At 46.2% G+C, this 14032-nt stretch overlaps 1 protein-coding gene across 1 annotated transcript in view; it reads left to right on the top strand.

The window, feature by feature from the left end:
- Positions 1–13101: 13101 nt before the first annotated feature.
- CALCRL (calcitonin receptor like receptor) overlaps positions 13102–14032 on the top strand; it is a 96177-nt gene continuing 95246 nt past the window's right edge. Inside the window, exon 1 of the mRNA XM_082196763.1 lies at positions 13102–13440. The gene's annotated coding sequence lies outside the window, so the exon portion shown is untranslated. The remainder of the gene's footprint in view (positions 13441–14032) is intronic.

Raw genomic sequence — 14032 nt, 5'->3', positions numbered from 1 at the left:
CGCCAGTTTCTGGGAGGGGTTTGTGTCTGGAATGCTTTCTAAAGACACTGTGTCCGTCAGCTCTTGCCTTCTTCTTCCTCTCCCATTATTTCCCAGCTTTCCCCCTCATCTACCTCTGAGTTGTGACCTCCCTCAAACCCCTGTTGTAATTCTGAACTGTCTCCTTCTTCCTGGAAGGGTCAGGCTGGGGAGGCGGTCTCCACCATTCCTCCTCTGCCCTGTCCCTGACAATAGTGAGGAAATTGCTGCTGGAAGGTGGTGTCCAGTCCCTGCCCCCTTGTAAGATCCGAAAGTTATTAAGGATTCAGTGTTTCAGTCAAGAGTGGTCTCAGCAAGAGCAGGGTGTTTGCTGTGCCATCAGCTACCTTGCCCCCACTGCAGTGCCTGGTTTAGGTATAAGCTAAACAACCTAAAGCTTAGGGCCCCACTCTTTTCGGGGGGCCCAAAAAAATTAAAGGAAAAAAACTGGATGTACATTTCCAAAATATAAGATAAAAAACAAATAAAATAAACCTACATACAGCAACAGTGTTTTGTGTTGTGTAGGCTCCTATGGTGTAGGTAATGGCCTGCTAGCCTGCTCCCTAAAATATCACTGGTTTGCTCATTTCTATATATAGGGTGCCTACATTCTGCATTTTCAAATGGCTTTAGATACCTATTAGGTCCATAAATTACCATACAGTGGTACCGCGGGTTACATACGCTTCAGATTACATACGCTTCAGGTTACAGACTCCGCTGACCCAGAAATAGTACCTTGGTTAAGAACTTTGCTTCAGGATGAGAACAGAAATCGTGCTCCGGTGGCGCGGCAGGAGGCCCCATTAGCTAAAGTGGTGCTTCAGGTTAAGAACAGTTTCAGATTAAGAATGGACCTCAAATTAATTACGTAACCAGAGGTACCACTGTACTGTGTAGCATATATTCAACCCAAAAAACAGTGACAATGACAATTTGTTGTTGACAAAGGACAGCTGGACATATAAAGGGCCCCATCATGTTCAGTAGCTTAGGGCCTCATCAAACCTAAATCCAGCCCTGCCCCCATTGGTTTGCAAGTGGCAGAGGCAAAGCCCTCACTTTGACATGAGGTAGAAAGGTGGAAAGTGTCAGAGATCAAAGACATGGTAACAAAGTTGGATAATACCGGGCAGTGACGTAGAATGGGAGGGCCACAGGGGTGTTTGGCCCGGGTACAAAATTGTTTGGGCACAAAATTACAACGCCTAGTGCTGCCTCAATACAGCTGCATGCTTCCGTCACGGGGCTCTGCTGAAAACGGCTTCTCCATTATGCAAGCCAGGAAGTGACCTCTCCAGACAATGAAACTGTTGGATCAATCCATCAACCTCGGATGGATGATTCAGTCCAGATTTAGTCCGGCCTCGATCCAGTATACCTGAAGGAGTGTCTCCACCCCCATTGTTCTGCCCAGACTTCTGGCAGTTCCCCTGCTGAGAGAAGCCAAGTTACAGGGAACCAGGCAGAGGGCCTTCTTGGTAGTGGCACCCGCCCTGTGGAACGCCCTCCCACCAGATGTCAAAGAGAAAAATAACTACCAGACTTTCAGAAGACATCTGACGGCAGCCCTGTTTAGGGAAGCTTTTAATGTTTAATAGATTATTGTATTTTAATATTCTGTTGGACGCTGCCCAGCATGGCTGAGGAAACCCAGCCAGATGGGTGGGGTATAAATAAATTATTATTATTATTATTATTATTATTATTATTATTATTATTATTACTACTACTACTATTACTTTTGCTGCATGTGTGTGCCAGTATCCGTACTCAGCAGAGTTACATCTCAACACATTCCCCTCCTTGGAAACGTCTTTGGGGTACACACAGTAGACAATAAACACTCAGGGCTCCATAAAGATTCGGTCAAGTGTAGAGGTTTACTTGACAGGCATAAAAGCATATTGGTAGCAAATATATGCAGATGTTCACCACTGCCATGTCAAGGCATGCTTAGAGTCCAACAAGAGTCCAAGACTCTCTCTCTACTTCTCTCACTGAAATATGGAAGGAAGAGACTCAGAACAAGTTACAACAAGTCACACAGAACCATTGTTTATCAGTACTTCCTGTCACGGAACGCGGGTGGTGCTGGGGGTTAAACCACAGAGCCTAGGACTTGCCGATCAGAAGGTCGGCGGTTCGAATCCCTGCGATGGGGTGAGCTCCCGTTGCTTGGTCTCTGCTCCTGCCAACCTAGCATTTCAAAAGCACGTCAAAGTGCAAGCAGTTAAATAGGTACCGCTCCAGCGGGAAGGTAAATGGCGTTTCCGTGCGCTGCTCTGGTTCGCCAGAAGCGGCTTAGTCATGCTGGCCACATGACCCGGAAGCTGTATGCCGGCTCCCTCGGCCAATAAAGCAAGATGAGCGCCGCAACCCCAGAGTCGGTCACGAATGGACCTAATGGTCAGGGGTCCCTTTACCTTTAGCTTTACCTCCTGTCACACTGCACTTGTCCAAAGAACAGTTGCCACAGAAAACGTCCTTGCATAGACAAACGTGTGTGTGTGTGTGTGTGTGTGTGTGTGTGTGTGTAAGAGAGAGAGAGAGAGAGAGAGAGAGAGAGAGAGAGAGAGAAGCTTTAAAAAGCCCTTTAAAACATATTTAGTTATAGCAGCTTACTTCTTTTGTCATTTGTATGATCACCATAATAGCGAGGAGAAATAAACATTACATTGGAAACCGTCGGGGGACAGACTCCATTTCTTGTTTAGTCAAGAATTCTTAGCATGTAGGGCCGGCTGGTGTTCTGTAAACTTCAGCTGGTCTCTGGATTCAGGTTTCAGCTGAAATACCAAATCCTGCTCTCCCTTCTCATTCACTCCTCTTCTCAAAGTAGGCTCAAAGGGCCTGGTTAAATTGCAGCTGTTGGCACATCATATGAGCGCTTTGCCTTAAACCCGATCAGATGTGAACTCTGGAAGAATTAAAACGAACATTTCAAAGAGGATGCTTGCATACAGAGAAGCAAATATTTGTCCTAGGTGTGGTTGGGGGAATTTGACTGAATCCTTTGTGAAATGATGGCTTTCAATCCTATACATGTTTCCCTGGGAGCAGGGATGGGTGATTCTGCTCATTTCAGTTTCTCCCCGTTTCTCATTTTTGCAGTCTTCACTTCCCCGCATTTCCACATCCTTTTGCGGTTAAATGTCATCTTGAAAATTCCCCCCAGCATTTTTGTGTGAATTTCTCCTAATATAATATGATTTCTGTTTGCATTTTCCCCTACCGCAATGCATTTTGGAGATTTTAGTTTCATCAACATATTACTTGGCTAGAGAACTGCGAAATTCAGAGAACTGTGAATTTTGAAGGATGGGTGTATTTGGGTTCACAAGTTTCAGAAAGTGTGAATAAGGTATGTTTGCCTTTAAATGAAAACTGAACTGAATTTCTCCCCCATTGCTACCTGGGGGCAAGTCCCACTGAACTCAATCGTATTATTATTATTATTATTATTATTATTATTAATCACTCCATCTTGCCCCTGGGGCAACTCAAAGTGGCTTTCAACCAAACGACATAACTTCTGAGAAGACATTTATAAGATAGCACTGTGAATTATTTTTTAAAAAAACCAATCTGGATATCTTAATTCGGAAGTGAAAATGTGGACTATGTGTGTTATGTACTGAAGTTCTCACCCTGGGCCAGCAGGGGGATACTGTAGATAGTTATGCAAATGAAGGGTCGAAAGTGACGTTCAGTGATTGGATAGTTTGTATGCAAATGAAGGATCGAAAGTGACGTTCAGTGATTGGATAGTTTTAGAAAATGGCAACAGCTACATTGTTCTGGAGCTCTATATAAGCAGGCTGACTGAGCTCCTCAGTTCAGTTCTGTTGCAGCTTACAAATAAAGAGCTGCTTTGGAAGAATCGCTGTGTGGTCTGATATGTTCGCCCACAACTTAACAATGTGGATCTACACAAGGTTTGGCTACATGCTAAAGCATTTGTGTGGCTGCATCAGTGGTGTTGCATGAGCAGAAGATTGCAGAACATCTGGAGAACCACAGGTTTCTCACCCCTCTTCTAATGTCTCTTGACCCTGGACTTCTCTTAAGGAAGTGCCGACTGCTGTGTATGTTAAGGTTCAGATTTGTTTGATTCCACAGGGAAAGGTTAGGCAGAAACTGTTGGACTCCACCATCTGGAAGCCACGAACCACGTTGGCTACCCTTGTATTAGACTAACATGTCCTTATAATTTATCTTCAGCAACTGGGGGGGGGGGAAGCAACATGAAAAAGCCAGCCTGCATCTTCAATAGGAATAGACTCAACCTCTCAATGAGTTATCCCTGGTCAGTATCCCACAGATATCTCATCGGCTCATTTTCCACAGATGTTGCACCTGTTTGATGGTCTTCCTGTGGAGGCCTGACCTTCTGCTCCTTGGTTTCCATGATGGTAATGCCAGTCGTTCTGCTAAGCTCAGCTGTTACGCCTAATCACCCACAGTGTGCAATGTTTGCTAGTTTTAGAATAGCAGAGATGTGAATATTGCCTCTCCAGAGCAGGAGAGCAGGAGTAACGCTATGGAGTGTAAGCTCATTTGCTCAAAGCCAGCATGACTTCAGGCTGCCCAGGTTCAAATGTAGACAATAGACAGAATTGGCACAAGGCAACTTTCTATGTTCCATGTGCGTTCCTGGGGATTGGACCCTTGGGGTTTCTTCGAACTCTACAATTCTATTATTCTAAGGTGGAATCTACACACATATTTAAAAAACGCTGTGAAATGCTTTTTGAAAAAAGTTTCAAAAAATACATTTAATTTGGCATAGCTCACTATCACCATCTAGTGTCACATTTGTATATTGCGCTTTGCAACACATTGAAAATGTTTTGTTTGCAGCTGTATAAAGTAAAGGTAAAGGGATCCCTGACCATTAGGTCCAGTCGTGCCCGACTCTGGGGTTGCGGCACTCATCTCGCTTTATTGGCTGAGGGAGCCAGCGTACAGCTTCCAGGTCACATGGCCAGCATGACTAAGCCACTTCTGGCGAACCAGAGCAGCACACGGAAACGCCGTTTACCTTCCTGCCAGAGTGGTACCTATTTATCTACTTGCACTTTGACATGCTTTCGAACTGCTAGGTTGGCAGGAGCTGAGACTGAGCAATGGGAGCTCACCCTGTTGCGGGGAATCGAACCGCCGACCTTCTGATCAGCAAGTCCTAGGCTCTGTGGTTTAACCCAGAGCGCCACCCATGTCCCGCACAGCTGTATAAAGGTAAAGGTAAATAGCTGACTCCTAAGTCAGGCCACAGAGCAGTTTCAGATGCTGATCTTAATGCTCAGGTAAGCTCCTCAGGGTACAACTGGCAAAACACAGGGCAACAGCAGCCATTAACCCCTCATTCAAGAAGCTGCATGAAAGATATAGAAGCTGCGAAACAGCCTGCTGGATATGCAGGGCAGATGAACTACTGCAAATGTAGGAGGTGATATATGGAAAATAACACATTTTGTTGAAATGGTATAGTGCAACTGGGGTTCCACCGTTAATTATATGTCAATCACTGCTTTCTCTCCATCTTTCTTTTTTGTAATGAAAGGCTGTGAACATCATTTATTTCCTTTCAGTTCCGTCAGCCAATATGCTGGAAATAGATGGTGACAGAACATTCCTTAGCCTGGGGAATAATTGCTGTAAGATGGGGTTTACTTTGAAAGCTTTTTTTTTTGCTAAGAATCGACTGTCTCAAGCTCACACTTGGTGACATGAGCGATGATGACACATGCTTTTAAAGCTGTTGGGTGACGGAAACGCTCTATTTCTATAACATGCAGTACAAAAGCATGGTGGGCTGTAAAGAAAAGAAAAGAAAAAGTCCCGTTCCCGCCCCCCCCCCCCGTTTGTGGTGGTGTCTTAAGAATGTTCTTCTGCCTAGCTTTTTGCTTGACATATACGAAAACATGTGGGGCTTCCTTTGGTTTAGGATGCCTTTGGGGACCAAGTAAATAAAAGGAGCGCAGGCGGGCAAAATGTGCTTGCTTCCTAGTAATTAGCTTGTGGGATTTGAAAAGAAAAGTCTGCAGCAAATCTCTAGCCAGGCACAATCCACTGTGAGCACATTTGGGGCCTGCAACTTGTCTTGGTCGTCGTCCAGTTATTCCCCATCATTCTTGGTCTCATTGCTTTCAAACTCTGCTCTATTTTCATGCCCAGCTGAAAGTTGGGGGCTGAAAGTTGTGAGAAGATTCCTAGTCCTGTCACAGAGCTACAATGCTCAGGGTTCCCTGTGAAGAGCAATTGATTGTTAAACCACTCTGGGAATGGTAGTTCCACAAGGAGAATAGAGGTTTCCAAGCAACTTTCAGTACCCTTAACAAACTACACTTCCCAGAATTCTTTGAGAGGAGCCAAATCTGCTTGTCTTGAGATGATTGAAGAAATGAACCTATGCTGCCAATTCTATATTCTCAGAAATTATATAATGAATGTTTAAAGGTTAATCAGGTTTTGGTTTATATCACCAATGAATGTATGTAAATACACCAAAATCTTGAAGGAGAATTTACTGAAGAAAGAAATTAAATATTGTAGCTTAAGCCAAGAAGAAATATAACATATAGACTGTAAGTACAGTGGTGCCCCGCAAGACGAATGCCTCGCAAGACGAAAAACTCGCTAGACGAAAGGGTTTTGCATTTTTTGAGTCGCTTCGCAAGACGAATTTCCCTATGGGCTTGCTTTGCAAGACGAAACGTCTTGCGAGTTCTTGCGAGTTTGTTTCCTTTTTCTTAAAGCCGCTAAGCCGTTAATAGTCGCTAAGCCGCTAATAGCTGTGCTTCGCAAGACGAAAAAACCGCAAGACAAAGAGACTCGCGGAACGGATTAATTTCATCTTGCGAGGCACCACTGTATAGACTTTTGCACTTCTCTGTTCAGATATTATTTAGAAATTTTGTTTAAACACTAACAAGTTTTGGTTTATACCACCAGTGAATGTTTATAAATATATCAAAATCGTGAGAGAGAATTTACTGAAGAAGCCCGAGACTCTTCATGGGCGAACCAGGTGACAAACGCTGGCACCCTGTCTAACTCTTGTGCGTAACATCACTGACACTTTGTTTGATCAAACTTATCTTTGTTGATATCTACAGGAGCCTGGCTAAAGGAACTTTAAAGACTGAATCTTCCTTTTGGACACAATTTGAATGAGTTTTCTGTTTGTGGCTTCTGTAGTAGATCTTGTACATTGTTCTCTCAGGTTTTAGATTATCAATATAACTGTCAGAGGTCTTTACCTTTTTTATAAAAATATATTACGACACTCCTCCCACCCTCCAAATTGTTAAGCTTTCCGATTGACTTGTCTAAGATCCAGGACAAAGAGCAGCTTTTAGGAAATTCCCCTCAGACGTCAATTCTACCTTTGAAATCCCGGTAATGTGTGTGAAAATCTGGATGTATAGCAGTGCTGTGTATCGAAAGCTGGCTGGTTGGTACTTAAACACTAGAGGTCAGCATCATACAACAGACCAATTCTTTTTCTGTGTTGATTTAACCTTGATCCAAACCAAACCATACTTTCAAGCCCCTTCTCTGATCCCTTTATTCCTGGTTTCATGATATGAAAAATCCAAGTCTTATAGGGTGCATATTATTTTTATTTTACCTTATATTCGTTTTTCATCTGATTCAGGTTTTTTAAACTCTCTGATTTGTAACTGGTTTTAACGATTGGATTTGCAATGCTGTTGTCTGATCATTTTCTTCTATATTATCAGTGCTGGGTTTACGTATGAACTAAAGAAGCTATAGCTTAGGGCCCTACTCTCTTGGGCCCCCCCCAAAAAAATTTAAAGGGAAAAAACCTGGATGTACATTTCCAAACTATAAGATAAAAAACAAATAAAATAAAACCTACATACAGCAACAGTGTTTTGTGTTGTGTAGGCTCCTATGATGTAAGTCATGGGCCCTGCCTGCTAGCCTGCTCCCTAAAATTTGCTCATTTCTATATATAGGATGCCTACATAAAGTATGTATTTTATGATAAAATACATATTTTGTTATGTGCAAATGGCTTTAGATACCTATTAGGTCCATAAATTACCATATAGCATACATTCAACACAAAAAACAGCGACAATTTGTTGTTGACAAACGACAGCTGGGCATATAACGGGCCCCATTATCTTCAGTAGCTTCGGGCCTCATCAAACCTAAATCCAGCCCTGTATATTATTATAAACATCTTCCATTTTAAAAAAAAGAAAAGAAAGAAATGTGGCATAAAATGACTATTCATATTTCCCAGTCCATTGCTTTGCAGAGCTGATAGTCCTGTGAAGAGAGACAGGGCTTGCTCATCAGAGCACTGGGTCTCTTTAAGCTCATCCTGAAGGAATCTGCTGATGTTTGCTGGCCTCTGTCTAGCTTTAAGCACCTCTGAGTTCCAGAACGTTGGAGTCACCACCACCAGGTTTCTAAAACCAGAGGGCAAAGACATGACAGGGAGGGGAGAGGTTAGGTAGGGGAGAGGTTAGGTAGAACAGGGGAGAGGTTAGATAGAACGACAGCAGCATTGAAGCTGTGTCCCTGCGGCAACTAGTTGCAGAAAGCTGGAGGTTGCCAAGAGATTTGCACAGATTGGATTGCTCTGGCATTCTCAGATGCCATGGGTCTGCCTCCTTGGCCAAGAATTTTGCACATTTCCAAAGAGGTGCTTCAGGGCTGCAACTGAACTATGGGGGGGGGGCGCTCCCACCGAAAGGTCTTTCCGTGCGTGGTAAAAATAGGTGTGATATGGTATGGGGATTCCCTGCACAGCTGAGACATCTTCTGTGTGAGGCAAATCTGCAGGCAGGCTGAGATCCACCCTGGGCTTGCGAGGGCTTATGTGCATTTGATACAATGGCAGACTGATCCTATGTGTGTTTATGGGGTGGGGGGAATCCCAAATAGGTAAAGGAACCCCTGACTATTAGGTCCAGTCATGGCCGACTCTGGGGTTGCGGTGCTCATCTCACTTTACTGGCCGAGGGAGCTGGCGTACAGCTTCCGGGTCATGTGGCCAGCATGCCTAAGCTGCTTCTGGCGAACCAGAGCAGCGCACAGAAACGCCGTTTACCTTCCTGCCTAAGCAGTACCTATTTATCTACTTGCACTTTGAGGTGCTTTTGAACTGCTAGGTGGGCAGGAGCAGGGACCGAGCAATGGGAGCTCACCCCGTCGCGGGGATTTGAACTGCCGACCTTCTGATCAGCAAGTCCTAGGCGCTGTGGTTTAACCCACAGCACCACCCGCATCCCTATACCCAAATAGGTATACTAGGAACTAAATCTCACTAGCTTCCATGAAGGTGACTCACGCAGCCTAAAAGACCAAAGCAGATCTGAGGACAGACACATCTTTCTTTGCTGCTCAGTTCCTTGTAAATTTTCAACCATTTCAGCAAAGCATGTGTGTGAGTATTTAGGGATTTGAGGGATTAAAATTTCTCTTTAGGGAGAGAGTGGTCAGTTAGTACTCAATCTATTTTATCGTATATCGCCAAAGGCCTTTACAATGGACAGTAGAGAATAAAAGGAAACTTTAATCTAAAACCCTATAATGTAACCTGTAGCAGATAACATAAAAAGAAATTTACAACATTAAAACTTAAGACTGGAGTGCATTCACATAGCTGGAATGGGGCTTCTTGGCTGCCGGTGCAAATTTGGCTACCTGGTGTATAGTATATAGGTGTTTATCTGCTAGGAGTTGAACTCTCACTTCCAGTGCGGATTGACCTGGAAGGCAATGAAAAACTGGCAATATAGATTTCCCTCTGGGCGATGCATACAAAGGGGAAATCAGCAAATAGCTTGTGATGTCCTCCACCTGATTGCATCCATATATACATTTGCGATCCATATGGGCAGCGCCGGATTTGCATATAAGCTGAACAAGCTATAGTTTAGAGCCCCACTTTCTTGGGGCCCCAAAAAAATTCAAATGGAAAAAACCTGGATGTACATTTCCAAAATATAAGATAAAAAAATAAAATAAAATCTACATACAGTTAGAGCTTAATAATTGTTGTTGTTTAGTCATTTAGTTATGTCTGACTCTTTGTGACCCCATGGACCAGAGCACGCCAGGCACTCCTGTCTTCCACTGCCTCCAGCAGTTTGGTCAAACTCATGCTGGTAGCTTTGAGAACACTGTCCAACCATCTCGTCCTCTGTCGTCCCCTTCTCCTTGGGCCCTCCATCTTTCCCAACATCAGGGTCTTTTCCAGGGAGTCTTCTCTTCTCATGAGGTGGCCAAAGTATTGGAGCCTCAGCTTCAGGATCTGTCCTTCCAGCATCAATTCTTCAGCGATCAGCCTTCTTTATGGTCCAGCTCTCACTTCCATACATCACTATTGAGAAAACTACTGCTTTAACTATACGGACCTTTGTTGGCAAGGTGGTGTTTACTTTACTTCTTCTTAATTGTATTTCACTATTAATATACTTCTTCTTAATTGTATTTCAGTTCAACAATTACAACAATTGCTTTGATAAAATACATATTTTGTTATGTGCAAATGGCTTTAGATACCTATTACGTCCATAAATTACCATGTAGTAAGTAGGGCTGTCCAACAGGTGGATCGTGGAATGCCTCTGGTCGATCCTGGGATCCTCTCTCCCCCCCCCCCCCAAGCTTTTCAACACAAAAAACAGCAATAATTTGTTGTTGACAAAGGACAGCTGGACATATAAAGGGCCCCATTACCGTCAGTAGCTTAGGGCAGGCATAGGCAAACTCTGCCCTCCAGATGTTTTGAGACTACAACTCCCATCATCCCTGACTACTGGTCCTGTTAGCTAGGGATCATGGGAGTTGTAGTCCCAAAACAGCTGGAGGGCCGAGTTTGCCTATGCCTGGCTTAGGGCCTCATCAAATCTAAATCTGGCCCTGCATAGAGGCCATTCTCCAGTATCTCCCCTCTAAATATGCTGAGGGCATCTGTTGAAACCTTAGTTCTAGAAAGGCCCTGCAGTGTCGTGAGGGCAGAATTTCAAGGTAATGGGGCTTTGAGTGATTGGTCTCAATCACTGAAGAGTACTAATTACAGATAGGTAGCCGTGTTGGTCTGCCATAGTCAAAATAAAAAAAATCCTTCCAGTAGCACCTTAAAGACCAACTAAGTTAGTTCTTGGTATGAGCTTTTGTGTGCATGCACACTTCTTCAGAAGAACTAACTTAGTTGGTCTTTAAGGTGCTACTGGAAGGAATTTTTTTTATTTTGAAGAGTACTAAGCGTAGCTTTGGGACGCGGGTGGCGCTGTGGGCTAAAGCCTCAACGCCTAGGGCTTGCCGATCGAAAGGTCGGCGGTTCGAATCCCCGCGGCGGGGTGCGCTCCCGCTGCTCGGTCCCAGCGCCTGCCCACCTAGCAGTTCGAAAGCACCCCCGGGGGCAAGTAGATAAATAGGTACCGCTTACCAGCGGGAAGGTAAACGGCGTTCCGTGTGCGGCTCTGGCTCGCCAGAGCAGCGTTGTCACGCTGGCCACGTGACCCGGAAGTGTCCCCGGACAGCGCTGGCCCCCGGCCAATAGATGTGAGATGGGCGCACAAACCCCAGAGTCTGTCAAGACTGGCCCGCTCGGGCAGGGGTACCTTTACCTTTACCTAAGCGTAGCTTTATCCAGCAATTGGATAAAAGCAAGTGCTGCTTAATGATGATGATACGTTTATTCCATCACAGCACGCTCAAGCATAGTCATTCAAGCACATACCCAATCTCATGATGACTTTGTCTTCACATCACCCCTGCGAGAGAGGTTAGGCTGAGTGCCTCAAAGTCACTCCGCGCGTTTCATGGCATGTATAAGCAGCACTGTGGGGCAAATGGTAGCTTGGGCATAGCCACATCCACACCAGGCATTTTAAGACTTCCTGGCAACCATAGTTGGTTAAGGGAGCTGGGAATTGTAGTTCTGGCTGTGAGAGGCAAATTGCAGCTCCTGTGATTCTTGGTGGAGGGAATCCATGTGCTGTAAATGTGCGATGTGGCTGGGAAAACACTGTACAGTGGTACCTCGGGTTAAGTCCTTAATTCATTCCAGAGGTCTGTTCTTAAACTGAAACTGTTCTTAACCTGAAGCACCACTTTAGTTAATGGGGCCTCCTGCTACTGCCGCGCCACTGGAGCACGATTTCTGTTCTCATCCTGAAGCAAAGTTCTTAACCCGAGGTACTATTTCTGGGTTAGCGGAGTCTGTAACCTGAAGTGTATGTAACCTGAAGCATCTGTAACCCGAGGTACCACTGTAAAGAAATGAGTAACCTGCCCAGTACAGACTTCCAGCATCTGCTTTTACTTTTGAGGCAGGGTGGGGAATCACAGGCAATTCAACCAGAGGCCTCTCCACATCATATTCTGAACCTCAGCAGTAATCCAGCACTCCAGCCACTACACCACACTGCCTCTCCTCTGTTGCACCTCCATGCCCCACTTAAACCAGAGCAATGCAGTAGTTTAGACTGAGCATCAGGCAAGAGCCAAGGAGTCTCCCGGTTCCAATTCTCCCCTGAAGTTTGCTGGATGACCTTGGGTCATGCACAATCGCTGTGCCTAAGCAGCCTACCTCCTGGGGTCGTTGTGAGGATCTGCATGTTGCCTTGAGCTCCTTCAAAGAAAGGCAGGATGCAATGGAGAAAGGTAGGCTGCAAGGGGATTTATGACAGCTTTCCGCTTTCGTTGCCTTGAGAGCCTGTGTGATCTAACAGTTAAGAGGGATCCTGAGGGTCATCTAGCCCAACCCCACCTCCACACAAGGTTTCCCATCCAATCTGAAACCACACCGGACCCTGCTTAGCTTTGCAAACGTTCCAGCGGCTTTATTGCTGCGCCACTCCCGTTTTCTATGCCTCTTAGGTGGAGAGCTTTCGCTGTCCCGCGCCTCACTTCAGTTCCTGGGTGCGCGCAGGCAAGTTTCAGGACGGTCGGTTAAAGAAGGTGGAAAAAGCAGCAACAAGCAGCAGCCCTGCGCTCGTACCGGGAGCGCGTCTCCGGGAAGAGAAAGAGAGCAGCGCTCGGCTTGCCAAGAAAGTAACCCAATCCTCCCGGCGGGCGGGGTCTGGGACTGATGTAACAGGAAACGGGGATGTTTCCTTTGCGCTGCGGATCGCTTACAACCGGACCACGCTCGCCAGTCCCTCCTCAGACCCAGCCGCCTCCTCCGGAGGGCAGAGCGCAGCAGAGCCGCCTCCCTTCGCCCCATCTCCCAACTTGGATTGTACCTGCCTCTCCTGATCGACTCCTTTGTTGTGCGCTTCGACTCCGCTTCGCATTTGCCTTTTTGGAGTGTTGTGTGTGTGTGGAAGGGGGCAAAGCTGCCTCCGAAACGAAGAACCCACCGAGAGTTGGACGCACATCCGATCGCCTTGCCTACGGTGCCGCTGGGAGGAAGAGCTTTGGGTGAGGACCGATCCTAATAGAGATCACTCTTTCCCCACGCGCGCTTGAGGCAATCGCTCCTGCTGGCGAAGTTGGGGGCTCCCCGCGCGCGTGTGGTTTGCACAAGCCGTGGAGAGGAACTTTATTTGGAGGGAGGGAGAGGGGAAACCCCTTTGTTCGAAAGCGCGCCTCCGTGTTGGGGTGAGAGAGGTGGGACCACACGCAACTCGGGGCTTCGCTGGCTGCGCGTAAAGAGACAGACCCCAAGTTGGCAGCAAGCTACACCCGGGCGCACCCGGTTTCGACTTGGGGAAGTGCAGGAAATCCACCGGGCGCCTGCGGAGTTTTCAGAATCCCTCTGGAGCAAAGCCCGGCGTGGAAAGCAGGGGGCTTTGGGCAAAGCAGGGGCGAACGGAAGAAGAGGACGAGGGCGATGCCGGCGCTGCAGCCGCGCTCGCCTCGGTGCCGTTTCGGTGGCTGAATCGGCGCGAGGGTTTGTGCGCATTGAGAGTTCCTTCGCTTGTGGGAAAGGGTGGCGTGGAGAGAGAGGAGCGCGCGAAAAGGCACCCCCGGTAGCCCTTTGCTGTTCGTGTCAGATCAGACTCAGGGCTCT

The sequence above is a fragment of the Podarcis vaucheri genome (assembly GCF_965113315.1).
Source record: "Podarcis vaucheri genome assembly, chromosome: 1".
Lineage (NCBI taxonomy): Eukaryota > Metazoa > Chordata > Lepidosauria > Squamata > Lacertidae > Podarcis > Podarcis vaucheri.
The sequence above is the reverse complement of the archived record's forward strand: the minus strand, read 5'-3'. Positions and strand labels throughout refer to the sequence as shown.